The sequence below is a fragment of the Kogia breviceps genome, chromosome 5 (assembly GCF_026419965.1).
Source record: "Kogia breviceps isolate mKogBre1 chromosome 5, mKogBre1 haplotype 1, whole genome shotgun sequence".
In the NCBI taxonomy this organism is placed as follows: domain Eukaryota; kingdom Metazoa; phylum Chordata; class Mammalia; order Artiodactyla; family Physeteridae; genus Kogia; species Kogia breviceps.
In genome coordinates, this window is record NC_081314.1 from 123,696,814 (window position 1) to 123,724,157 (window position 27,344).

The following is a 27,344-nucleotide window of genomic DNA, read 5'->3' on the forward strand; positions in this document are numbered from 1 at the left end:
CAAATAAACAGAGGCGAACAACACAAAAACTGAAAAGAAAAATATACTAGAAGAAATCAATAATTGAATAACTGAGGCAAAAGAATGAATAAGTGAGCTGTAAGACAAAATGGTGGAAATAACTGCCGAGGAGTAGAATAAAGAAAAAAGAATGAAAAGAATTTAAGACAATCTCAGAGGCCTCTGGGACAACATTAAATGCACCAAAATTCGAATTATAGGGGTCCCAGAAGAAGAAGAGAAAAAGAAAGGGTCTGAGAAAATATTTGAACAGATTATAGTGGAAAACTTTCCTAACATGGGAAAGGAAATAGTTACCAAAGTCCAGGAGGCACACAGACTCCCATACAGGTTAAACCCTAGGAGAAACACAACAAGACACATATTAATCAAACTAACAAAAATTAAATTCAAAGAAAAAATATTAAAAGCAACAAGAGAAAATCAACAAAATACATACAAGGGAATCCCCATAATGTTAGCAGCTGATTTTTCAGCAGAAACTCTGCAAGCTAGAAGGGTGTGATAGGATATATTTAAAGTGATGAAAGAGAAAAACCTACAACCAAGATTACTCTACCCAGCAAGGATCTCATTCAGATTAGATGGAGAAATCAAAAGCTTTTCAGACAAGCAAAAGCTAAGAGAATTCAGCACCATCAAACCAGCTTAACAACAAATTCGAAGGAAACTTCTCTAGGTGGGAAACACAAGAGAAGAAAAAGGCTCACAAAAACAAACCCAAAACAATTAAGGAAATGGTAACAGGAACATACATATTGATAATAACCTTGAATGTAAATGGATTAAATGTCCCAACCAAAAGACACAGATTGGCTGAATGGATACAAAATCAAGACCCATATATATGCTGTCTACAAGAGACCCACTACAGATCTAGGGACACATACAGACTAAAAGTGAAGGGATAGAAAAAGATATTCCATGCAAATGGAAATCAAAAGAAAGCTGGAGTAGCAAAACTCGTAACAGATAAAATAGACTTTAAAATAAAGACTGGGACAAGAGATAAGGAGGAACACTACATGATGATCGGAGTCAATCTAAGGAGAAGATATAACAATTACAAATGCTTATGCACCCAACATAGGAGCACCTCAATACATAAGGAAAATGCTAACAACCATGAAAGGGGAAATCAACAGTAATACAAAATAGTAAGGGATTTAACACCTCACTTACACCAATGGACAGATCATCCAAACAGAAAATAAATAAGGAAACACAAGCTTTAAATGACACAATAGATCAGATAGATTTAATTGATATTTAAAGAACATTCCACCCAAAAGTGGCAGAATACACTTTCTTCTCAAGTGCACATGGAACATTCTCCAGGATAGATCATATCTTGGGCCACAAATCAAGCCTCAGAAAATTTAAGAAAATTGACATTGTATCAAGCATCTTTTCTGACCACAATGCTATGAGATTGGAAATCAATTACAGGAAAAAAACTGTAAAAACCACAAAAACATGGAGACTAAATAACCAAGAGATCTCTGAAGAAATCAAAGAAGAAATTTTAAAAATACATGACATGAAAACACAATGACCCAAAACCTACAGGACACAGCAAAAGCAGTTCTAAGAGGGAAGTTTATAGCAATTCAATCTCACCTCAAGAAACAAGAAACATCTCAAATAAAAAAATCTAACCTTCACCTAAAGCAACTAGAGAAAGAAGTACAATGAAAACCCAAAGTCAGTAGAAGGAAAGAAACCATAATGATCAGAGCAGAAATTAATGAAATAGAAATGAAGAAAACAATAGCAAAGATCAATAAAAGTAAAAGGTTGTTCTTTGAGAAGATAAACAAAATTGATAAACTCTTAGCCAGACTCAAAAAGAAAAGAAGTGAGAGGAACCAAAACAATAATATTAGAAATGAAAAAGGAGAAATCACAACTGACACCACAGAAATATAAAGGATTTTAAGAGACTACTACAAACCACTGTATGCCAATAAAAGGGACAACCATGAAGAAATGGACAAATTCTTGGAAAGGTACAATTTTCCAAGACTGAACCAGGAAGAATTAGAAACTATAAACAGAACTATAACAAGTAATGAAATTGAAACTGTAATTTAAAATCTTCCAACAAACAAAAGTCCGGGACCAGATGTCTTCACAGTAGAATTCTATCAAACATTTAGAGAAGAGCTAACAATGATCCTTCTCAAACTCGTCCAAAAAATTGCAGAGGGAGGAACACTACCAAATTCATTCCATGAAGCCACCATCACCCTGATACCAAAAGGTGTTGGTGATATCAAATAAGATATCACAAAAAAATAAAATTATAAACCAGTATCACTGATGACATAGATGCAAAAATCCTAAACCAAATACTAGCAAACAGAACCCAACAACATATTTAAAGAATCATACACCATGATCAAGTGGGATTTATCCCAGGGATGCAAGGATTCTTCAATATATGCAAATCAATCAATGTGATACACCATATTAACAAATTAAGGAATAAAAACCACATGATCATCTCAATAGATGCAGAAAAAGCTTTTGACAAAATTCAACATCCATTTATGATAAAAACTCTCCAGAAAATGGGCATAGAGGGAACCTACCTCAAGATAATAAAGGCCAGGGCTTCCCTGGTGGCGCAGTGGTTGAGAGTCCGCCTGCCGATGCAGGGGACGTGGGTTCATGCCCTGGTCCGGGAGGATCCCACATGCCTCAGAGCAGCTGGGCCCATAAGACATGGCTGCTGAGCCTGCACGTCCAGAGCCTGCGCTCCGCAATGGGAGAGGCCACAGCAGTGAGAGGCCTGCATACCGAAAAAAAAAAAAAAAAGATAATAAAGGCCATTATGACAAACCCACAACAAACAACATACTCAAAGGTGAAAAACGGAAAGCATTTCCAATAATATCAGGAATAAGACAAGGATGTTCACTCTTGCCACTCTGATTCCACATAGTTTTAGAAGTCCTAGCCATGGCAGTCAGAGAAGAAAAAGAAATAAAAGGAATACAAATTGGAAAAGAAGTAAAACTCTCACTGTTTGCAAATGACATGATACTATATATAGAAAATCCTAAAGATGCTACCAGAAAACTACAAGAACTGATCAATGAATTTGGTAAGGTTGCAGGATACAAAGTTAATGCACAGAAATCTCTGGCATTCCTATACACTAACAACGAAAAATCAGAAAGAGAAATTAAGGAAACACTCCCATTTACGACTGCAACAGAAAGAATAAAATACCTAGGAATAAACCTACCTAAGGAGGTGAAAGACTTGCACTCAGAAAATTATAAAACACTGATGAAAGAAATCAAAGATGACATAAACAGATGGAGAAATATACCATGTTCTTGGGTTGGAAGAATCAATATTGTGAAAATGATTATACTACACAAAGCAATCTACAGAGTCAATGCAATCTTTATCAAACTACCAATGTCATTCTTCACAGATTTAGAACAAAAAATTTTACAATTTGTATGGAAACATAAAAGACCCCGAATAGCCAAAGCAATCTTGAGAAAGAAAAACGGTGCTGGACGAATCAGGCTTCCCAACTTCAAACTATACTACAAAGCTACAGAAATCAAGACAGTATGGTACTTGCACAGAAACAGAAATATAGATCAATGGTACAAGATAGAAAGCCCAGAGAAAAACCCATGCACATATGGTCACCTAATTTAACACAAAGGTGGCAAGAACATACAATGGAGGAAAGACAGCCTCATCAATAAGTGGTGCTGTGAAAACTGGACAGCTACATGTAAAAGAAAGAAATTAGAACACTCCCTAAGACCATACACAAAAATAAAACCAAAATGGATTAAAGACCTAAATGTAAGACCAGACACTTTAAAACTCTTAGAGGAGAACATAGGAAAAACACTGTTTGACATAAACAACAGCAAGATCTTTTTTGACCCACCTCATAGAGTAATGGAAATAAAAACAAAAATAAACAAATGGGACCTAATTAAACTACAAAACTTTTGCACAGCAAAGAAAACCATAAACAAGATGAAAAGAAACCCTCAGAGTGGGAGAAAATATTTGCAAATGAAACATTGGACAAAAGATTAATCTCCAAAATATACAAACAGCTCATGTAGCTCAATATCAAAAAAACAAACAATTCAATTAAAAAAATGGACAGAAGACCTAAATAGACATTTCACCAAAGAATACATACAGATGGCCAAGAGGCACATGAAAAGCTGCTCAACATCACTAATTATTAGAGAAATGCAAATCAAAACTACAAAGAGTTATCACCTCACACCGGTCAGAATGGTCATTATCAAAAAATCTGGAAACAACAAATGCTGGAAAGAATTTAGTGAAAAAGGAACCCTCCTGCACTTTTGTTGGGAATGTAAATTGATACAACCACTATGGAGAACAGTATGGAGGTTCCTTAAAAGACTAAAAATAGAGCTATCATATGACCCAGTAGTCCCACTACTGGACATATACCCTGAGAAAATCAAATTCAAAAAGAGTCATGTACCACAATGTTCATTTCAGCACTATTTACAATAGCCAAAACATGGAACCAACCTAAATGTCCATTGACAGATGGACACATATATACAATGGAATATTACTTTAGCCATAAAAAGAAACTAAATTGAGTTATTTGTAGTGAGGTGGATGGACCTAGAGTCTGTTGTACAGAGTGAGGTAAGTCAGAAAGAGAAAAACAAATACTGTATGCTAACTCATATATATGGAATCTAAACAAACAAACAAAAAAGGTACTGATGAACTTAGTGGCAGGGCAGGAATAAAGACGTAGACATAGAGAATGGACTTGATAACACGGGGGTCGGGAGAGGGAAGCTGAGGCACAGTGAGAGTAGCATCGACATATATACACTGCTGAATGTAAAATAGTTAGCTAGTGGGAAGCAGCAGCATAACAGAGAGATCAGCTCAGTGCTTTGTGATGACCTAGAGATGTGGGATAGGAAGGATGGGAGGGAGGCTCAAGAGGGAGGGCATGTGGGGATATATGTTTGCATATGGCAGATTCACTTTGTTTTACAACACAGTATTGTGAAACAATTATACTCCAATAAAGGTCTATTAAAAATAAAGAAAGAAAGTACTGTTTTCATTTTACACAGTGAAAAGTTAGTAGAAACTTTCTAAATTTGAAAATCCTTAAATAAATTATAAATATATTTTTATGTGCTTCAAGAAACCAGTGGATAAATTTATAATGATAGTATATCTATCAAGGTGGAAGAGAAAAGTACTAAAATAATTCTCTTTCAGATGGGAAGAATATAATGTCTCAAGATAAAGGTATTTATTAGTTAGTCCTGTAGTGAAATATTTAGTCTGGATTCCTCCAATGCAGGGCTTCAGACTAAGGCTTTAATAAATGTAGTTTATTTGGGAAGTGATTCCAAGAATGAGCAAAACAGTGAATGAAACAGAGAAGAAAGAAAAGCAAATATATGAGCAGGTTATTGAGTTGGCTACCATCACAGGTGATTAAAACTCAATTCTAATGCGTTTCTGAGGAACATTAGAAAAATTAGTTTACATTAATCTCGCAGGAAATGAAACAGGAAAACATTTATCCATCCACTCCCAGGCCCATTGGTAAAGCCAACATGTGTTCTATCTAATGTCAACACAATCAAGAATCTCATCAAAAGCAAAAGACCTCAGGCAAGTGAATGTGTACAAACTGTTCTTTCTACTTGAAAACAAGTTGAATTTAATCCTCCACTGATTGGCATTATAAAGATTACATTCACCAAATTAATAGCTATAATATGAAGTACTAGAGATTGTGTTTATATTTTTTACTAAAGATACCATATCCAATAAAGGAACTGAGAGTACCATTTGTTTAATGCTCTGTTATTGCATCCTAATCTGTCATGATCAATTTGTGTTTACAGGGGCCATAGAGGAAAATTAAATGGAGATACGATGTTGCCAACTCCTCTCTCCACAGTCCTTTCAATAACAGTAGCACTAATCTATGCAGTTCCTCTGGGGATATATCGTTGCTTCTGATTTTCTGTTCTTGCTGGTCAACAGGAAACAGATTAAGGGGTATCCACTTGACCCTTCCTACAATTATGGCACTTATTTCACAGGTCAGGAAATAAATTTTAGAGTTCTTCCAGTCGTAAAATATATACTCAGTGGCCATGGAAATATCCTCGGAGTAGATACATGGACCACTGAACTCATCAAGAAAATAACTTGAGCCAGAGTGCCATTTATATCCTGGACTCCATCAGCTCCCACTTTATCAAGACCATAAAGACATTTTGGGTCCTCTGGTATCAGTGTTATCTCAGATTTTTATCCAAATAATCATCATAGAGTCTAGGTATTACCCTTTCCCCAGAATAGCTTACTTGATAAATAACTATAGCCACCTGGGGAAAAATTAGAATTTCTCTCAGAAATTAATGTGTTGATGTTGCAAAGACTTTTCTCAGTGAAATCTGGTCTCTTTTCAATCAATGGGTGTTGGGTGTGTGAATTGACTTACATCAGGAAACTGGGTGAGGCACTGTGATTTTTCCATTGCAGTGTCTAACTTCAGACTTCTGTTCACCAGACATTCTGTTTTTGTTGTTGTTAATATGTCAGATAGTACTATATTTAACTGATGGTCTATCATGCACTATGAGACACCGTAATCTTTTAGTTTTAGCCACAAATTGTTCTGAGACAAAATATCCTGGTTGTTTTTCTCTAGCACAGGAAATCTGAGCATTCAGTATTCTCAATTCTGGTGCTCATTTTAGTAATTGTATCTAATTTATCTCTGCAAACTATGTGTTTCAAGCTGGCTTCCACCATTCTTGAACCCCATTACTCTTGATTCTAGGGAGCCAGTCTCATAGCATCATCTTCTACTCCTAATCTCAACCTCCAGATGTTAACTACAACTAATTCTCCAAGAAGCTAGTATCGTTCTCACTAGTACATTTCTTATTGTCTAAGCAAAGAGAACATCCCTGTGACCTCCTGGGAAACAGCCAGTAGATAGGTTCTCTGGTCTCACATAATGAAACCATTCAAACATTCCCATTTTCCTGAGCTTTCTGGCCCCTTGCTTATTACTATGTCAAAGTTGTCCCAGTATTTCCATTTTATCATTGAAGATCATTGTTATGTCCAATGTATAAGAAGCCATTCTGAGGTATATTTAAGCAGATTAAACATGACTCCCAGAACAATAAGTTTTTCCCTACCCAGGCTTATAACTTAGGATGAATTCTAACATCCTCAAGATCCCACACATTTTCCTCTGGTTCCTGATGGCACATGTTAGCCAAATCTTATGATTTCTTTAGTTTGTGAGCTCTTTTCTCCCATAGCAAGAACTTTATTTTCTAGCTAAGGCTCTTATCATGATGTGGACTGGAGTAAATGGAGAGTGGCAAGGGCAGAAGTTGCAGACTTTACAAAATATCAAGTTTTGAGATGCTGGTCTTTCTTGAGGTTTTTACAGATTCTCCAAGCAAGAGTAGTCTTTTTTTTCCCCTCTAGTTGCATATTCTTTGCTTGCACAGAGAACTAAGGGCAACCTGGCTGTTCAACAATGCCAAGTTTGCCAGTCCTAATGTCTTCTTCCCATGATTCTAGGTCACCGTCCCTTCTTATCAAGGCCTTGTCTCTGACACCAGGGAACCATTAAGGCTATGCATTCTTTATTGCTCTGCTACACTTACAATTAGATGCCGGGCCTAATTTTTCAGAAAAATGTTCCCTGCAAATACAGGTGTAAATGTCCTTAGAAGCTGCCATATAGCAACTCTGGTTTTGACAGTATGCCTACGGTTGATCATTAACTATAATGGTCATTAACTGGTCATTTTCTTTTTTCAGTGCATCCAAAGTAGTTTACAGTAACCAGACAGCTCCACAATCCTTAAACTGTCCCTTGTCCCCTTCCATTCAAGTGCAATAGTTTCTGCATAACCCAATACTTTCTCTTCTCCCTACACTTTCATTTAAATCCATCCCAGGTGTGTGATTGTGATGGTTAATTTTATGTGTCAACTTGACTAGGTAATGATGCCCAGATATGTAGCCAAACATTATTTTAGACGTTTCTGTGAGGATGTTTTTGGATGAGATTAACATTTAAATTTGTGGGCCTTGAGTAAAGCCAGTTGCCCTCCATAATGTGGTTGGACCTCATCAAATCATAGCAAAGACTGACCCCCCTCAAGCAAAAAAGAAATTCTGCCAGCAGTCTTTGGACTTAACCGCAACATTAAATTTTCCTAGCCTGCCAAACTTCGGGCATAAATTCGGGCATCAGGTCTTCCTGGGTCTCCAGTCTGAGATCCACCCTACATATTTTGGAATTGCCAGTCTCAATGATGTGAGCAAGATTGAAGAATACGAAGTCCCAGGTCCTAGTACCCACCCCCAACAGAAATTATATACGAATGAGGGTGAGAGAGATAATTTGTGAGAATTATGGAACCCAGGGGAAAGGTTACAACACACCAGTGGAGCAAAAATAAATGAGAAGAACCGCATCAAAATGGGTAAGAAGAGTACTTTATCCATATCACTTACCCCTCAATCTACCACAGGACAGTGCTGAAAAGGAGTCCCTCGGACCACAGTTTCTGCTGTAAGTGAAAGAGAGACCAAGGTAGACATCCAACTTCCCCAGCATTTGACACTGCCTTAGTGGCTCACTTATATATAAATTCATGCAGAACACTAGGGGAATTGTCATGGCTAGCTTGCCTGGGGGAGCTAGCAACAAATAAAAGGATCAGAACTTTCAGCTGCCAGCAAGTGTGAATCTTGGCACCAGCCCGCTGACCTCCACCGGTGGCTTTGCCAGCCCTGCCAAACTGCAGTCCCTCCAAGTCCTTGCCAGCTTTACCCAACCATGGAGCCTCCCCTGGCTCTGCAGATGCCACCAGGCCAAGAACTTCCAGAGCCACCCCACCCAGTGATGGAGGCTATCAGTAGCCTCTGTCCCACAAGGGAGCCCTGCCAGCAGCCTTGCAACTAAGTGGACCCCTTACTAGGCATACCCAACCACAGAGTCCTGTCAGGAGCCCTTTCAGGAACCTCAGGATCACATAGCCCTGCCTACTGGCTCTGCCCAACCATGGAGCACCATCAGGAGCCTGGTCTCACCAAAGAGCCTTGCCAGGAGCTTCATCTGACAAAGGAATCCCATCAGTAGCCATGCCCAACCTTAGAATCCCACCAACATAACTACAGACCCCTGTCTACTGGTTTTGCCCAACTGGCAAGGCTCCATCAGTAGACTCACCTCACTATGGATCCCTGCCAGTGGCTTACCTGACTGTGGAGCCTCACTAGCCAGCCCCACCTGACTATGGAGCCCTAGCTGCAGGCTCTGACCAACTGTGGAAAACTGACAGTGGGCTCCATATGACCATGAATCCTAGTAACAAGTCCCTCACAACCTTAGAATCTGATCAGCAGGCCCCATTCACTGACCATAGCCCCCAGTAATAGGTTCCACCCATTTATGGAGACTGCTAGCTAACTCATTCAGAATCCTAGGCCAGGTGATAGGTGAATGCCTTCTGCTGCCTAAGCCAGCCTGTGAAGTCCAATGCAAGGATACAAGGGTCAAGAAGAAGCAGAGAAACATGACATCACCAAAGGAAACTAATAAAGCTCCAGTAACTGACCCTAAAGGAATGGAGATCCATAAACTACTTGATATCAAAATAATCATTTTAAGGAAGTCCAGAGAACTACAAGAAAACACAGATAAACAATTAGAAATCAGGAAACCAATACATGAACAAAATGAGAAGTTCAACAAAGAAATAGAAACCATAAAAAAGACTAAACAGAAATCTTAGAACTGAAGAATATAATGACTAAACTGAAAATGTCAATATAGAACTTTAGCAGCAGACTCTGTCAAGTAGAAGAAATAATTAGTGAATTCAAAGATGTCATTTGACATTATCCAGTCAAGGAAGCAAAAAGAAAGAAAAACAAAAAAGAGTGAAGATAGTCTATGAGACTAATGAGACACCTTCAAGAGAAACAATACACATATTATGGGAGACCCAAAAGGGGAAGAAAGGGAAAGAGAGGGCAGAAAGATTATTCAAAGCAATAATAGCTAAAAACTTCCCAAATCTGCGGAAGGAAATGTACATCCAGATTTATGAAGCCCCAAGGTTTCTAAATAGGTTGAATCTGAAGAAGTCTATACAAAAACCACATAGTAATTAAGTTATCAGAACTCAAAGAATCCAGGGGCAGGACAGGAATAAAGACGCAGATGTAGAGAATGGACTTGAGGGCATGGGGAGGGGGAAGGGTAAGCTGAGATGAAGTGAGAGAGTGCCATTGACATGTATACACTACCAAATGTAAAATAGATAGCTAGTAGGAAGCCACATAGCACAGGGAGATCAGCTCGGTGCTTTGTGACCACCTAGAGGGGTGGGATAGGGAGGGTGGGTGGGAGATGCAAGAGGGAGGAGATATGGGGATATATGTACAAGTATAGCTGATTCACTTTGTTATACAGCAGCAACTAACACAACAATGGAAAGCAATTATATCTCAATAAAGATGTTTTTTAAAAAGTCAAAGATAAAGAGAAAATCCTAAAAACAGCAAGAGAAAAGTGATTTCTTAAATTCAAGGGAACCCCATGAGACCATTAGCAGATTTTTCAGGAGAAATTTTGCAGACAAGGCAAGAGTGGGTTGATACATTCAAAGTACTGATTTGAAGGGGGGACAAAATGCCAACCAAGAATACTATAACCAGCAAAACTCTCCTTCAGAATTAGAGAAGAGATAAAGATCTTCCCAGATAAACAAAATCCAAAGGAGTTCATAACCACTAGACCTGCCTTACAAAAAGTGGATTTGCAAGCCTCCATAATTGTGAGACCAATTCCTCAACATAAATCTCTCTATGCATACACACATCCTATTTGTTGTTTCTCTGGAGAATCCTGACTAAAATAGGTGAGACTCAGTATTTTTATGCTACTACAGGACTGGAGATATCTTCATTTTCTTAAGATCAGGGACAGGATTACTATTCCTTTTTTAACAGCAAATGATCCTGTTCCAAATTCCCATACAGAGTGTGTGCTATTGTTCCTAGAACTAGTTGTCTTAGCATGGGTTCTCCACAAATCACAGCCTGGGGCAGAGTTGTGTGTGCATGTAATTTATTTGTTAAGTAAGCTCAGGAAGTAGGAGTTAGGCATAGGGGTTTTGAAGGAGGAGAGTAGGAAAAACGAATACAAGGATGAACGATGAATTTGGCTACCCCTTCAAGCAACTAGTGTGCTCTCCTGCCAGATCATCTAACAATTTTTATAAAATGAGTCAGTTAGGTATTGACTCCCAGCTACCGTTGGCTCATAGTGGCCCTATGGGCTTGGAGTCCCCACACATCTGTGTTCCACACATGAGTGCTGAGTAGGTTCTCTGTAGCATCAGTAAGACTTGGCACAGGGAACAAGTTAGCATAGGGCCAAAATGAGATGATCTCAGGTTACATCTGCATGAGGCTAGTGGAAACCTGCACAGAACTGATTGCCAGAGCAGAGGCTGGAAAATGTGGGGGATGAGATGTTTTGAAGTGTTATACAAGAGGAGTTTCTACACAGATTGTAAGCTTCCAGAGACCTAAAAGAGAATCAACTAAAAATGTCTGAAAATGGGAAGTTGGACTGAGAGGTATGATAGGAATAAGAAGGGAGATATTTAATTTTTATTTTATTTCCTTTTGAATAATATGATTATTTTTCATCACAGGAATATGTTACTTTTTAAGCTAAATAGTAATAACAAACTGGCAAATAAAATATGATTCACTTTGTATCATTCTTTCAAAGTTTCTCACTTACTTTGGATATAAAAATCTAAGCTCTGCATTCAGAATCTGAACTGATGTTTCTCTCCAACCTCATTGTTTTCCCATCCTTTCTTCACACCTTACACACTTCACATGTAATACTTGGCATTTTTCAAGTGTGCCATGCTATCTCTTATTTTCATACTTTACACATGTGATTTAACCTCAGTAGAATGTCTTTGTCATCATTACATTTAGATGATGATAACAGTAATAATAACAGTAACAACAATAATAATAATAAAATTAAGGATACAGTTTATTTTTAACATGCCAGGCCAGGAAGATTTTTTAAATGTAATTCCTGCATGTTTTGCCTGTTACATTCCAGAAAAAGCTTCTTAAAAGCCTTCTCATTTCCAAACTAACCTAGATTTGATAACTTCTTCTGAGACCCCATAAAATCCTTTGCATACCTCTATCAGAAAAATACATTTATTCCACTTTTTGTAGTTAGTTCTTCTCTATTTCTCTCACTAGTTTGTGAATACTGATATCCTTTAGAATGGAGATGTGTGATCTTGATTTGTCTAGCACAAAGCACAATGTTAACATTGAAAGTTGCATACTTTAGCAATGTCAGTTTATAATTGTAATTATAGTTTATAGCCACCTTTATACTAAATTACTTTACTTTTCAGGGTACTTAGAGTTTAAATTATTTTTTTTCCTCCTTATGTCTGTATAGATGCATCCTTTAATTCAAGAACTATGTAATTACAGCTTCCTTAATACTTACATAAACTTATTTTAACCAATATTTTTATTCCACTTATTTATACATTGTTTGTAGAAGTCTTCTTTGCAATTTCTCTTATGTTGACTTTCAGAATTCTCTTCCCTGACATTCCTCATTACGTTTGATAACAATATATTAGAACTTTGATTATAACTGCATAATACCTAAAATGCATTCACTTTAGAATCTTATTTTATAAGTATGTTAAGTATTGACTCAAAGAACAATATGGAAATTTCAACAAAGATTGCACTATCCCAGTGGGAATAAATCTCTACTTTACAACCTAGCGCTATCTGAGTCAAAGTAATTTTCTGTATATATCCCTCTATAAGTAATTACATTATTTTTATACTATTCTACAAATATTAGAGAAAACACTTGAACTCTGATGCCTTAACATTACTCTAGGCATGAAACAAAAGAAAATGGAATCATATTGGCAGCTCTATTTAAACCCCATTCAAAGAAGTTTGGATCATGTCTCAAACTGTGTCTGAAAGTAGATATTTATAAACTGCTTTGAATTATATAACACCTTTCTTCTCCCAAGGAGCTTATTCTGATAGTATTTATACTGTGGCATTTCAAATAATTGATTTGTTTCAGTGTGCATGTCCAGAGGCCCCAAGGACGTGGCCATGTTTTTCACAGACCTAATAAGTAAAATTAACTTGAGGCAAAAACCAATGAAGGTAAGCTAATGCAATCTAGAGGGGGGAACAAAGACTCAGTATGTTGTATGTCATTCATCTCATGAACTAGTTTTATGTGTGCTACAAAAATATTGAAGATATATAAGCTATTGAATTTTCTATTTCCATCCCTGGCCCTGTGCTGACTCAGTAACTGACAGTGGGCAAGAAGTCACTTCACTTTTTGCAGCTGCAGTACATTTACTTAGTAGAAAATATATTCTTGGTCAGTTGTGTTTTAACAGCATTACCTGCCAGACATGATAGTGACTGATGAGATCACATTATGAATAAATTTAACTTCCTTAGATGGTGAGAAGTAGCAAATCATAACTCATATCTTCCTTAGTGGAGAAAAGAGACCTCCTGCCACAGCTCCACTGCAGGCAGGCCCACCCTAATGTTACTTGACCAATGAAAATTCCTTAGATTCTCCAATAAACCTTTGTCTCAAGAGAATCTTACAATATTGCCTGAGTCGAGGCATCAATGATCAAAGATCTTATCTAACATAAAAGATTTGGGAAGAGAAAGTGGTGTTAAAACTTCTAGTTTTCAGTAATTACATTTAATAAGACATTGACACTGTTCCTAGAATTTACAGCTTAGCTATTTTCTATGCTCTGCCTGAATGTAACTCTAAAATATGGCTGAATTTAGCAAAATTAGGATTGTATGAAACACTGTGACCTAAAGAAAAGATGAGCACATTTTTAAGTCACCATTTATGTTGTTTCAACCTGAATCTAGAGTTTATTTTTACCCTCAACAAAGTATTTGTTTTGTTTAATTTTAAGTAGATGTCAAAAGTTCATACATTTCTTAAGAGTATATGTCTCAGCATTATTGTATGCCCAAGCTTTCAATGTCAGAACTAGAAAAGAAATGAGCAAAGGAATATGATGGATAAATGCACATTTATTTTGTACCAAGTTAATGGTGACTCAATCCCACTTGAAATGGAATACAACTGAAATATTAACATAAAACACTATCTTCCAACTTTTGATAAAATCTTAGCATGAATAAAAAACAACAGAATTTAATAAAAGGTTTTTTTTTAACATAGTCTATTTTCTGAAGACTATTACAAGACACAAAGAAGGACACTACATAATGCTCAAGAGATCAATCAAAGAAGGAGATATAACAATTGTAAATATTTGTGCACCCAACATAGGAGCATTTCAATACATAAGGCAAATGTTAATAGCCATAAAAGGGAAAATCGACAGTAACACAATCATAGTAGGGGACTTTAACACCCCGCTTTCACAAATGGACAGATCATCCAAAATAAAAATAAATAACGAAACACAAGCTTTAAATGATACATTAAACAAGGTGGTCTTACTTGATATTTATAGGACACTCCATGCAAAACAACAGAATACAATTCCTTCTCAAGTGCTCATGGAACATTCTCGAGAACAGATCATATGTTGGGTCACAAATCAAGGCTTGGTAAATTTAAGAAACTTGAAATTGCATCAAGTATCATTACCAACCACAACACTATGAGACCAGATATCAATTACAGGAAGAAAACCTGTAAAAAATACAAACATATGGAGGCTAAACAATACACTACTAAATAACCAAGAGATCACTGAAGAAATCAAAGAAGAAAGCTAAAAATACCTGGAAACAAATGACAATGAAAACATGACTACCCAAAAGCTATGAGATGCAGCAAAAGAAGTTCAAAGAGGAAAGGTTATAGCAATAAAATCCTACCTCAAGAAACAATAAACATCTCAAATAAACAACATAACCTTACACCTAAAGCATTTAGAGAAAGAAGAACAAAAAAACCCCAAATTTAGCAGAAGGAAAGAAATCATAATGATCAGATCAGAAATAAATGAAAAAGAAATGAAGGAAATGATAGCAAATATCAAGAAAACTAAAAGCTGGTTCTTTGAGAAGATAACAAAATTGATAAACCATTAGTCAGACTCATCAAGAAAAAAAGGGAGAAGACTCAAATCAATAGAATTAGAAATGAAAAAGAAGTAACAACTGACCCTGCAGAAATACAAAAGATTATTAGAGATTACTACAAGCAACTATATGCCAATAAAATTGGCAACATGGAAGAAATGGGCACATTCTTTGAAAAGCACAACCTTCTGAGACTGAACCAGGAAGAAATAGAAATAATAAACGGACCAATCACAAGCACTGAAATCGAAACTGTGATTAAAAATCTTCCAACGAACAAAAGCCCAGGACCAGATAGCTTCACAGGCAAATTCTATCAAACAATTAGAGAAGAGCCAACACCCATCCTTCTCAAACTCTTCCAAAATATAACAACGAGAGGAACACTCCAAAACTCATTCTATGAGGCCACCATCACCCTGATACCAAAACCAGACAAAGACACTACAAAAAAAGAAAATTAAAGACCAATATCACTGATGAATATAGATGAAAAAAATCCTCAACAAAATACTAGCAAACAGGAGCCAACAAAACATTAAAATGATCATAAACCATCATCAAGTGGGATTTATCCCAGGGATGCAAGGATTCTTCAATATATGCAAATCAGTCAATGTGATACACCATATTAAAAAACTGAAGAAGAAAAACCATATGATCATCTCAATAGATGCAGAAAAAGCTTTTGACAAAATTCAACACCCATTTATGATAAAAACCCTCCAGAAAGTAGGCATAAAGAGAACTTACCTCAACATAATAAAAGCCATATATGACAAACCCACAGCCAACATCATTCTCAATGGTGAAAAACTGAAAGCATTTCCACTAAGATCAGGAACAAGACAAGATTGCCCACTCTCACAACTCTTATTCAACCTAGTTTTGGAAGTTCTAGCCACAGCCATCAGAGAAGAAAAAGAAAGAAAAGGAATTCAAATTGGAAAAGAAGAAGTAAAGCTGTCACTGTCTGCAGATGACATGACACTATACATAGAGAATCCTAAAGATGCTACCAGAAAACTACTAGAGCTAATCAATGAATTTGGAAAAGTAACAGGATACAAAATTAATGCACAGTAATCATTTACATTCCTATACACTAATGATGAAAAATCTGAAAGACAAATTAAGGAAACACTGCCATTTACCATTGCAACAAAAAGAATAAAATACCTAGGAATAAACCTACCTAAGGAGGTGAAAGACTTGTACTCAGAAAGCTATAAAACACTGATGAAAGAAATAAAAGATGACATAAACAGATGCAGAAATATACCATGTTCTTGGATTGGAAGAATCAATATTGTGAAAATGATTATACTACCCAAAGCAATCAATAGAGTCAATGCAATCCCTATCAAACTACCAATGTCATTCTTCACAGATTTAAAACAAAAAATTTTACAATTTGTACGGAATCACAAAAGACCCCGAATAGCCAAAGCAATCTTGCGAAAGAAAAACGGTGCTGGAGGAATCAGGCTCCCTGACTTCAAACTATACTACAAAGCTACAGAAATCAAGACAGTATGGTACTTGCACAGAAACAGAAATATAGATCGATGGTACAAGATAGAAAGCCCAGAGAAAAACCCATGCACATATGGTCACTAATTTACCAAAACAGTGGCAAGAACAATGGAGGAAAGACAGCCTCATCAATAAGTGGTGCTGTGAAAACTGGACAGCTACATGTAAAAGAATGAAATTAGAACACTCCCTAAGACCATACACAAAAATAAAATCAAATGCATTAAAGAATTAACTGCAAAGCCAAACACTTTAAAACTCTTAGGGGAAAACATAGGAAAAACATTGTTTGACATAAACAACAGCAAGATCTTTTTTGACCCACCTCCTAGAATAATGGAAATAAAAACAAAAATAAACAAATGGGACCTAATTAAACTATAAAGCTTTTGCACAGCAAAGGAAACCATAAACAAGATGAAAAGACAACCCTCAGTTTGGGAGAAATTATTTGCAAACGAAGCAACTGGCAAAGGATTAATCTCCAAAATTTATAAGTTGCTCAATATCAACAAAACAAACAACCAAATCCAAAAATTGGCAGAAGACCTAAATAGACATTACTCCAAAGAAGATACACAGATTGCCAGCACACACATGAAAGGATGCTCAACATTACTAATCATTAGAGAAATGCAAATCAAAACTACAATGAGGTATCACCTCACACCAGTCATAATGGCCATCATCAAAAAATCTACAAACAATAAATGCTGGAGAAGTGTAGAGAAAAGGGAACCCTCTTGCACTGTCGGTGGGAATGTAAACTTGTACAGCCACTATAGAAAACAGTATGGAGGTTCCTTAAAAAACTAAAAATAGAACTACCATATGACCCAGCAATCCCACCACTGAGCATATACCCTGAGAAAACCATAATCCAAAATGAATCATGTATCATAGTGTTCTTTACAGCTCTATTTACAATAGCCAAGAGATGGAAGCAATCTAAGTATCCATTGACAGATGAATGGATAAAGGAGATGTGGCACACGTATACAATGGAATATTACTCAGCCATAAAAAGAAACGAAATTGAGTTATTTGTAGTGAGGTGGATGGACCTAGAGTCTGTCATACAGAGTGAAGTAAGTCAGGAAGAGAAAAACAAATACTGTATGCTAACACATATATATGGAATCTAAAAAAAAAATGGTTTTGAAGAACCTGGCGGCAAGACAGAAATAAAGACGCAGACATAGAAAATGGACTTGTAGACACAGGGAGGAGCAAGGGTAAGCTGGGATGAAGTGAAAGAGTGGCATGGACATAATACACTACCAAATGTAAAATAGATAGCTAGTGGGAAGCAGCCGCATAATCCAGGGAGATCAGCTCAGTGCTTTGTGTCCAGATAGAGTGGTGGGATAGGGAAGGTGGGAGGGAGATGCAAGAGGGAGGAGATATGGGGATAAACGTATATGTATAGCTGATTCACTTTGTTATACAGCAGAAACTAATACATCATTGGAAAGCAACTATACTGCAATAAAGATGTTAAAAAATAAAATAACTGTACTTTAAACGGAACAATAAATTACTATGGATAAGAATCAGAGACTACATTCAAGGGAAGCATAATTATTCAAATATTTTTATTTAAAGATTTTGTTGGTCTAAATAACAATCATGTTTTAATTAACGTTTCATAAAATTTGTAGCTGTATTTTAAAAAAAACCACAGTCTATTTTCTATTAAAAGCTTTTTTTTTTAAACATAGTCCATTTTTTTTCCCCATTAATTAACAGTTCCGTGGGACTTTGCCCTGGGCCAGTAGCTAGGCTCTGATCTCACATGTCTAACAAATATCTGCAAGTGGAGGCAATAGATCTAATGTTACCCACCAGTTCGGTTCAGTCCTAACCTCCACTTCTAATTGCTCTGATGTCCTCCGGATCCCATGTGCCAAAATGAGCTTGTTTCACCACCCCATGTGCCTGAATCTGTTTCCAGAAATAGTTTCTGCACTGCGGCTTTTTGCAAACACATAGGTTTGAAAGGAACTGTGTGTATTAGATTCACTTCTGCAAAGTTTACTGTGTCCAGTTATGAAGATAAAGATTCTGTAAGATTCTTCAGTTTGTTCTGTTAACTTTTTTTTTTCTTTAATAACCTTGGTATTAGTCTTATACCTTAATAGATATATGTTCATGATTATGGATGTTAAGGGGGGACAGTTCTCCTACCTGTGTGTGTTTCTCCTGTGATGTTCCACTGCACAGATGTAGACACCAAGTATGTCGCAAGTTGGATTTAACCTAGGTTGTCTCCTACAATGGGTAGAATAGAAAAAAAGACTTTAAATGTATTGAAGGTATATACAACAGCATTAAAAATAATTGGTCACTTGATATTTTCTAAATTTGAACCACCTGAAGCAGACTTCTCATTATGTCTTGGGTAAGAATAGCATTTAAAAAGTGATGTTTTTACTTCTGCCTCCAGGAATAAGGAAGTAACAGGTCTAAGATTTACCATACTCCCTTAAGCAACCAGAAAAGCCCAGAAAAATATTTTTTAAAAACCAGTGGTTTTCAGATATTGGACAATAGGCAGTACAGAAAAATGATCCTTGGAGGGAACAGAAACAAAACAAGGTAAGCCCTAAGATTGCCCCACCCTGCTGTCTAGGGAAGTTTCCACAATACAGTACAGGGAAAGGGAACTGAAAGAGAATCTACAGGTATTCCTGAGTTGAAAGACAAGTTCAGAGTCCAGAAAGGTCAAGATGCCACAAATTTGTAGGGCAGAGAGACAGCTACACAAGAGCAAACCTCAGAAGTCTACAGAGAGCTCCCCTTGAGCCTCGGTTATGAGCGTGAGCATAATTCATACATTCAGAGTGGAGAGCTTCCTACATCATGGGGCACTGGGTAGAGTCCTTAGAAAGGTATTGTTTTAAGCCACACCTAGAAAAGATCAACTTGTTTCCAAGTAACTTACTGCTTCCCTGAATAAAGTCCAAAAAATATTAAAAGAAATGCAAATACTTTAGCACACGACATATAAAATTCACAATGTGACATCAAGTCAGAAAGATACCAGGAATGCAAAGAAGCAAAAGAGGAATCTCTCAGTACAAACAGATGCAGAAATAACACACATGAAAGAGAATGTTAAAACAGTCATTACAAATATGCTCTATATGTCTAGGAAAGTGGATGAAAGTGGACATGATAAGGAGAGACATGGAACATTTTTTTAATTTTAAAAACCAAAGTCAAATTTCTAGAGATTAAAAAAACAGCAAAATACACATTCTTTTGGAATATTTACCAAAATAGAAAATATTTGGGACCATAAAACAAGTCTCAATGAATATAAAAGTTTTCAAAATATTAGAAGTATGTTGTCTGACCACAGTTAAATTAAGCTAGAAATCAATAACAGAAAGTATTTGGAAAGTCCATAAATATTTTTAAACATAACAACATGCTTGGGGAGAAGAGAGAAGAGAGAAGATGGCGGGAGAGTAAGACACGGAGATCACCTTCCTCCTCACAGATACATCAGAAATACATCTACATGTGGAACTGCTCCTATAGAACACCCACTGAACGCTGGCAGAAGACCTCAGACCTCCCAAAAGGCAAGAAACACCCCCACGTACCTGGGTAGGGCAAAAGAAAAAAGAATAAACAGAGACAAAGAATAGGGACGAGACCTGCACCAGTAGGAGGGAGCTGTGAAGGAGGAAAGGTTCCCACACACTAGAAGCCCCTTCGCGGGCCGAGACTGCGGGTGGTGGAGGGGGGAAGCTGCGGAGCCGCGGAGGACAGCGCAGCAACAGGGTGCGGAGGGCAAAGCGGACAGATTCCCGCACAGAGGATCAGTGCCGACCAGCATTCACCAGCCCGAGAGGCTTGTCTGCTCACCCGCCGGGAAGGGCGGGGGCTGGGAGCTGAGGCTCGGGCTTCGGCTTCGGTTGGATCTGAGGGAGAGGACTGGAGTTGGCAGCGTGAAAACAGCCTGAAGGGGTTAATGCACCACTGCTAGCCAGGCCGGAGTCCGGGAGAAGTCTGGAGCTACCGAAGAGGCAAGAGACCTTTTCTTCCAACTTTGCTTCCTGGTGCGTGAGGATAGGGGTTTAAGCGCGTCACTTGAAGGAGCTCCAGAAACGGGTGCGGAGCTGCCGGAAGAGACAAGAGACTTTTTCTTGCCTCTTTGCTTCCAGGGGCGCGAGGCGAGGGGATTAATCGCACCGTGTAAAGGAGCTCCAGAAACGGGCACAAGCCATGGCTGTCGGCGCGGACACCAGAGACGGGCGTGGGACGCTAGGGCTGCTGCTGCCGCCACCAAGAGGCCTGTGTGTGAACACAGGTCACTCTCCACACCTCCCCTACCGGGAGCCTGTGCAGCCCGCCACTGCCAGGGTCCAAGGATCCAGGGACAGCTTCCCCGGGAGAATGCACGGCACGCCTCGGGCTGGTGCAACGTCATGCTGGCCTCTACCGCCGCAGGCTCACCACACATCCATGCCCCTCCCTCCCCCTGGCCTGAGTGAGCAAGAGCCCCCGAATCAGCTGCTCCTTTAACCCTGTCCTGTCTGAGCAAAGGGCAGAGGCCCTCGGACAACCTACATGCAGAGGCAGGGCCAAGTCCAAAGCTGAACCCCAGGAGCTGTGTGAACAAAGAGGAGAGGGGGAGGTCTCTCCCAGCAGCCTCAGAAGCAGCAGATTAAAGCTCAACAATCAACTTGGAGTGCCCTGCATCTGTGGAATACCCGAATAGACAGCGAATCATCCCAAGTTGAGGAAGTGGACTTTGGGAGCAAGATATATTAATATTTTCCCCTTTTTTTCTTTTTGTGAGTGGGTATCTGTGTGCTACTGTGTGATATTTTTTCTGTAGAGCTTTGCTTTCACCATTTATCCTAGGGTTCGGACCAACCCATTTTTTTTTTTGTTTTTGTAAATAAAATTTTTCATCTTAATAATTATTTTTTATTTTAAAAACTTTATTTTTCCTACTTTATTTTATCTTCTTCCTTTCTTTCTTCCTTCTTTCCTTCCTCCCTCCCTTCCTTCCTCCCTTCCTTCCTTTCTTCCTCCCTTTCTTCCTTCCTTCCTCCCTTTCTTCCTTCCTTCCTCCTTTTCTTCCTCTTTTCCTTCCTTCCTTTCTTACTTTATTCCTTCCTTCATTTCTTCCTTCCTTCCTTTCTCCCGTCCTTCTTTCTTTCCTTCCTTCCTTCCTTTCTTTCCTTTCTATTTTCTCACCCTTTCATTTTGAGCCGAATTGATTAAAGGCTCTTGGCGCTCCAGCCAGGCATCACGGCTGTGTCTCTGAGGTGGGAGAACCAACTTCAGGACACTGGTCCACAAGAGACTTCCCAGCTCCACCGAATATCAAATGGCGAAAATCTCCCAGAGATCTCCATCTCAACACCAAGACCCAGCTTCACTCAATGGCGAGCAACGTACAGTGCTGGACACCCTATACCCAACAAATAGCAAGACAGGACTACAGCCCCATCCATTAGCAGAGAGGCTGCCAAAAATCATAATAAAGCTACCGACATCCCAAAACACAACACCAGATGTGGACCTGCCCACCAGAAAGACAAGATCCAGCCTCATTCACCAGAACATAGGCACTAGTCCCCCCAACCAGGAAACATACTCAACCCACTAACAAACCTTAGCCACTGGGGACAGTCACCAAAAACAATGGGAACTACGAACCTGCAGCCTGAAAAAAGGAGACCCCAAACACAGTAAGCAAAATGAGAAGACAGAAAAACACACAGCAGGTGAAGGAGCAAGATAAAAACACACCAGACCTAACAAATGAAGAGGAAATAGGCAGTCTACCTGAAAAAGAATTCAGAATAATGATAGTAAAGATGATGCAAAATCTTGGAAATAGAATAGACTAATTGCAAGAAACAGTTAACAAGGACCTAGAAGAAATAAAGAGGAAGCAAGCAACAATGAGCAACACAATAAATGAAATAAAAAATACTCTAGATGGGATCAATAGCAGAATAACTGAGGCAGAAGAACGGATAAGTGACCTGGAAGATAAAATAGTGGAAATAACTACTGCAGAGCAGAATAAAGAAAAAAGAATGAAAAGAACTGAGGACAGTCTCAGAGACCTCTGGGACAATATTAAATGCACCAACATTCGAATTATAGGGGTCCCAGAAGAAGAAGAGAAAAAGAAAAGGACTGAGAAAATATTTGAAGAGATTATAGTTGAAAACATACCTAATATAAGAAAGGAAACAGTTAATCAAGTCCAGGAAGCACAGAGAGTCCCATACAGGATAAATCCAACGAGAAACACGCTGAGACACATAATAATCAAACTGTCAAAAATTAAATACAAAGAAAACATATTGAAAGCAGCAAGGGAAAAACAACAAATAACACACAAGGGAATCTCCATAAGGTTAACATCTGATCTTTCAGCAGAAACTCTACAAGCCAGAAGGGAGTGGCAGGACATATTTAAAGTGATGAAGGAAAAAAACCTACAACCAAGATTACTCTACCCAACAAGGATCTCATTCAGATTTGATGGAGAAATTAAAACCTTTACAGACAAGCAAAAGCTGAGAGAGTTCAGCACCACCAAACCAGCTTTACAACAAATGCTAAAGGAACTTCTCTAGGCAAGAAACACAAGAGAAGGAAAAGACCTACAAGAACAACCCGAAACAATTAAGTAAATGGTAATAGGAAGAACATACATATCGATAATTACCTTAAATGTAAACGGATTAAATGCTCCCACCAAAAGACACAGACTGCCTGAATGGATACAAAAACAAGGCCCATATATATGCTGCTACAAGAGATCCATTTCAGACCTAGGGACACATATAGACTGAAAGTGAGGGGATGGAAAAAGATAATCCATGCAAATGGAAATCAGAAGAAAGCTGGAGTAGCAATTCTCATATCTGACAAATAGATATTAAAATAAAAACTATTACAAGAGACAAAGAAGGACACTACATAATGATCAAAGGATCAATCCTTGAAGAAGATATAACAATTGTAAATATTTATGCACCCAACATAGGAGCACCTCAATACATAAGGCAAATACTAACAGCCATAAAAGGGGAAATCGACAGTAACACAATCATAGTAGGGGACTTTAAGATCCCACTTTCACCAATGGACAGATCATCCAAAATGAACATAAATAAGGAAACACAAGCTTTAAATGATACATTACACAAGATGGATTTCATTGATATTTATAGGACATTCCATCCAAAAACAACAGAATACACATTTTTCTCAAGTGCTCAGGGAACATTCTCCAGGATAGATCATATACTGGGTCACAAATCTAGCCTTGGTAAATTTAAGAAAATTGAAATCGTATCAAGTATCTTTCCGACCACAATGCTATGAGACTAGATATCAAATACAGGAAAAGATCTGTAAAAAATACAAACACATGGAGGCTAAACAATACACTACTTAATAACAAAGTGATCACGGAAGAAATCAAAGAGGAAATCAAAAAATACTTAGAAACAAATGATAATGGAGACACGACAACCCACAACCTATGGGATGCAACAAAAGCAGTTCTAAGAGGGAAGTTTATAGCAATACAGTCCTACCTTAAGAAACAGGAAACATCTCAAATAAACAACCTAACTTTGCACCTAAAGCAATTAGAGAAAGAAAAACAAAAGGACCCCCAAATTTAGCAGAAGGAAAGAAATCATAAAGATCAGATCAGAAATAAATGAAAAAGAAATGAAGGAAACGATAGCAAAGATCAATAAAACTAAAAGGTGGTTCTTTGAGAAGATAAATAAAATTGATAAACCATTAGCCAGACTCATCAAGAAAAAAAGGGAGAAGTCTCAAATCAATAGAATTAGAAATGAAAAAGGAGATGTAACAACTGACACTGCAGAAATACAAAAGATTATGAGATTTCTACAAGCAACTATATGCCAATAAAATGGACAACCTGGAAGAAATGGACAAATTCTTAGAAATGCACAACCTGCTGAGACTGAACCAGAAAGAAACAGAAAATATGAACAGACCAATCATAAGCACTGAAATTGAAACTGTGATTAAAAATCTTCCAACAAACAAAAGCCCAGGACCAGATGGCTTCACAGGCGAATTCTATCAAACATTTAGAGAAGAGCTAACACCTATCATTCTCAAACTCTTCCAAAAGATAGCAGAGGGAGAAACACTCCCAAACTCATTCTACAAGGCCATACCAAAACCAGACAAAGATGTCACAAAGAAAGAAAGCTACAGGCCAATATCACTGATGAACATAGATGCAAAAATCCTCAACAAAATACTAGCAAACAGAATCCAACAGCACATTAAAAGGATCATACACCATGATCAAGTGGGGTTTATCCCAAGAATGCAAGGATTCTTCAATATATGCAAATCAATTAACGTGATACACCATATCAACAAACTAAAGGAGAAAAACCATATGATCATCTCAATACATGCAGAGAAAGCTTTTGACAAAATTCAACACCCATTTATGATAAAAACCCTCCAGAAAGTAGGCATAGAGGGAACTTTCCTCAACATAATAAAGGCCATATATGACAAACCCACAGCCAGCATCGTTCTCAATGGTGAAAAACTGAAACCATTTCCACTAAGATCAGAAGCAAGACAAGGTTGCCCACTCTCACCACTCTTATTCAACATAGTTTTGGAAGTTCTAGGCACAGCAATCAGAGAAGAAAAAGAAATAAAAGGAATCCAAATCAGAAAAGAAGAAGTAAAGCTGTCACTGTTTGCAGATGACATGATACTATATGTAGAGAATCCTAAGGATGCTACCAGAAAATTACTAGAGCTAATCAATGAATTTGGTAAAAGTAGCAGGATACAAAATTAATGCACAGAAATCTCTGGCATTCTTATACACTAATGATGAAAAATCTGAAAGTGAAATTAAGAAAACACTCCCATGTACGACTGCAACAAAAAGAATAAAATATCTAGGAATAAACCTACCTAAGGAGACAAAAGATGCAGAAAATTATAAGACACTGATGAAAGAAATTAAAATGATACAAATAGATGGAGACATATACCATGTTCTTGGATTGGAAGAATCAGCATTGTGAAAATGACTCTACTATGCAAAGCAATGTACAGATTCAATGCAATCCCTATCAAACTACCACTGGCATTTTTTACAGAACTAAAACAAAATATTTCACAATTTGTATGGAAACACAAAAGACCTTGAATAGCCAAAGCAATCTGGAGAACGAAAAATGGAGCTGGAGGAATCAGGCTCCCTGACTTCAGACTATCCTACAAAGCTACAGTAATCAAGACAGTATGGTACTGGAACAAAAACAGAAATATAGATCAATGGAACAGGATAGAAAGCCCTGAGATAAACCCACACACATATGGTCACGTTATCTTTGATAAAGGAGGCAAGAATATACAGTGGAGAAAAGGCAGCCTCTTCAATAAGTGGTTCTGGGAAAACTGGGCAGGTACATGTAAAAGTATAAAATTAGAACACTCCCTAACACCATACACAAAAATAAACTCAAAATGGTTTAAAGACCTACATGTAAGGCCAGACACTATCAAACTCTTAGAGGAAAACATAGGCAGAACACTCTATGACATAAATCACAGCAAGATCCTTTTGGACCCACCTCCTAGAGAAATGGAAATAAAAACAAAAATAAACAAATGGGACTTAATGAAACTTAAAAGTTTTTGCACAGCAAAGGATACCATAAACAAGACCAAAAGACAACCCTCAGAATGGGAGAAAATATTTGCAAATGAAGCAACTGAAAAAGGTTCTATATCCAAAATTTATAAGCAACTCATGCAGCTCAATAACAAAAAAAAACAAACAACCCAATCCAAACATGGGCAGAACTAAATAGACATTTCTCCAAAGAAGATATACTGATTGCCAACAAACACATGAAAGAATGCTCAACATCATTAATCATTAGAGAAATATAAATCAAAACTACAATGAGATATTATCTCACACCAGTCAGAATGGCCATCATCAAAAACTCTAGAAACAATAAATGCTGGAGAGGGTGTGGAGAAAAGGGAACACTCTTGCACTGCTAGTGGGAATGTAAATTGATACAGCCACTTGGAGAACAGTATGGAGGTTCCTTAAAAAACTACAAATAGAACTACCATATGACCCCGCAATCCCAATACTGGGCATATACCCTGAGAAAACCATAATTCAAAAAGAGTCATGTATCAAAATCTTCACTGCAGCTCTATTTATAATACCAGGACATGGGAGCAACCTAAGTGTCCATCAACAGATGAATGGATAAAGAAGATGTGGCACATGTATACAATGGAATATTACTCAGCAGAGTTATTTGTAATGAGGTGGATAGACCTGGAGTCTGTCATACAGAGTGAAGTCAGAAGGAGAAAAACCAATACCGTATGCTAACACATATATATGGAATCTAAGAAAAAAAATGTCATGAAGAGACTAGGGGTAGGACAGGAATAAAACACAGACCTACTAGAGCATGGACTTGAGGATA

General features: G+C 37.7%; 1 long non-coding RNA gene across 1 annotated transcript in view; it reads right to left on the minus strand.

Annotated features, from left to right (window-relative positions):
- The window catches only part of LOC136794273 (uncharacterized), a 173,003-nt gene that overhangs the window by 80,443 nt on the left and 65,216 nt on the right, over window positions 1–27,344 (minus strand). Inside the window, exon 2 of the long non-coding RNA XR_010840820.1 lies at window positions 19,006–19,089. This is a non-coding gene — a long non-coding RNA (uncharacterized lncRNA). The remainder of the gene's footprint in view (window positions 1–19,005; window positions 19,090–27,344) is intronic.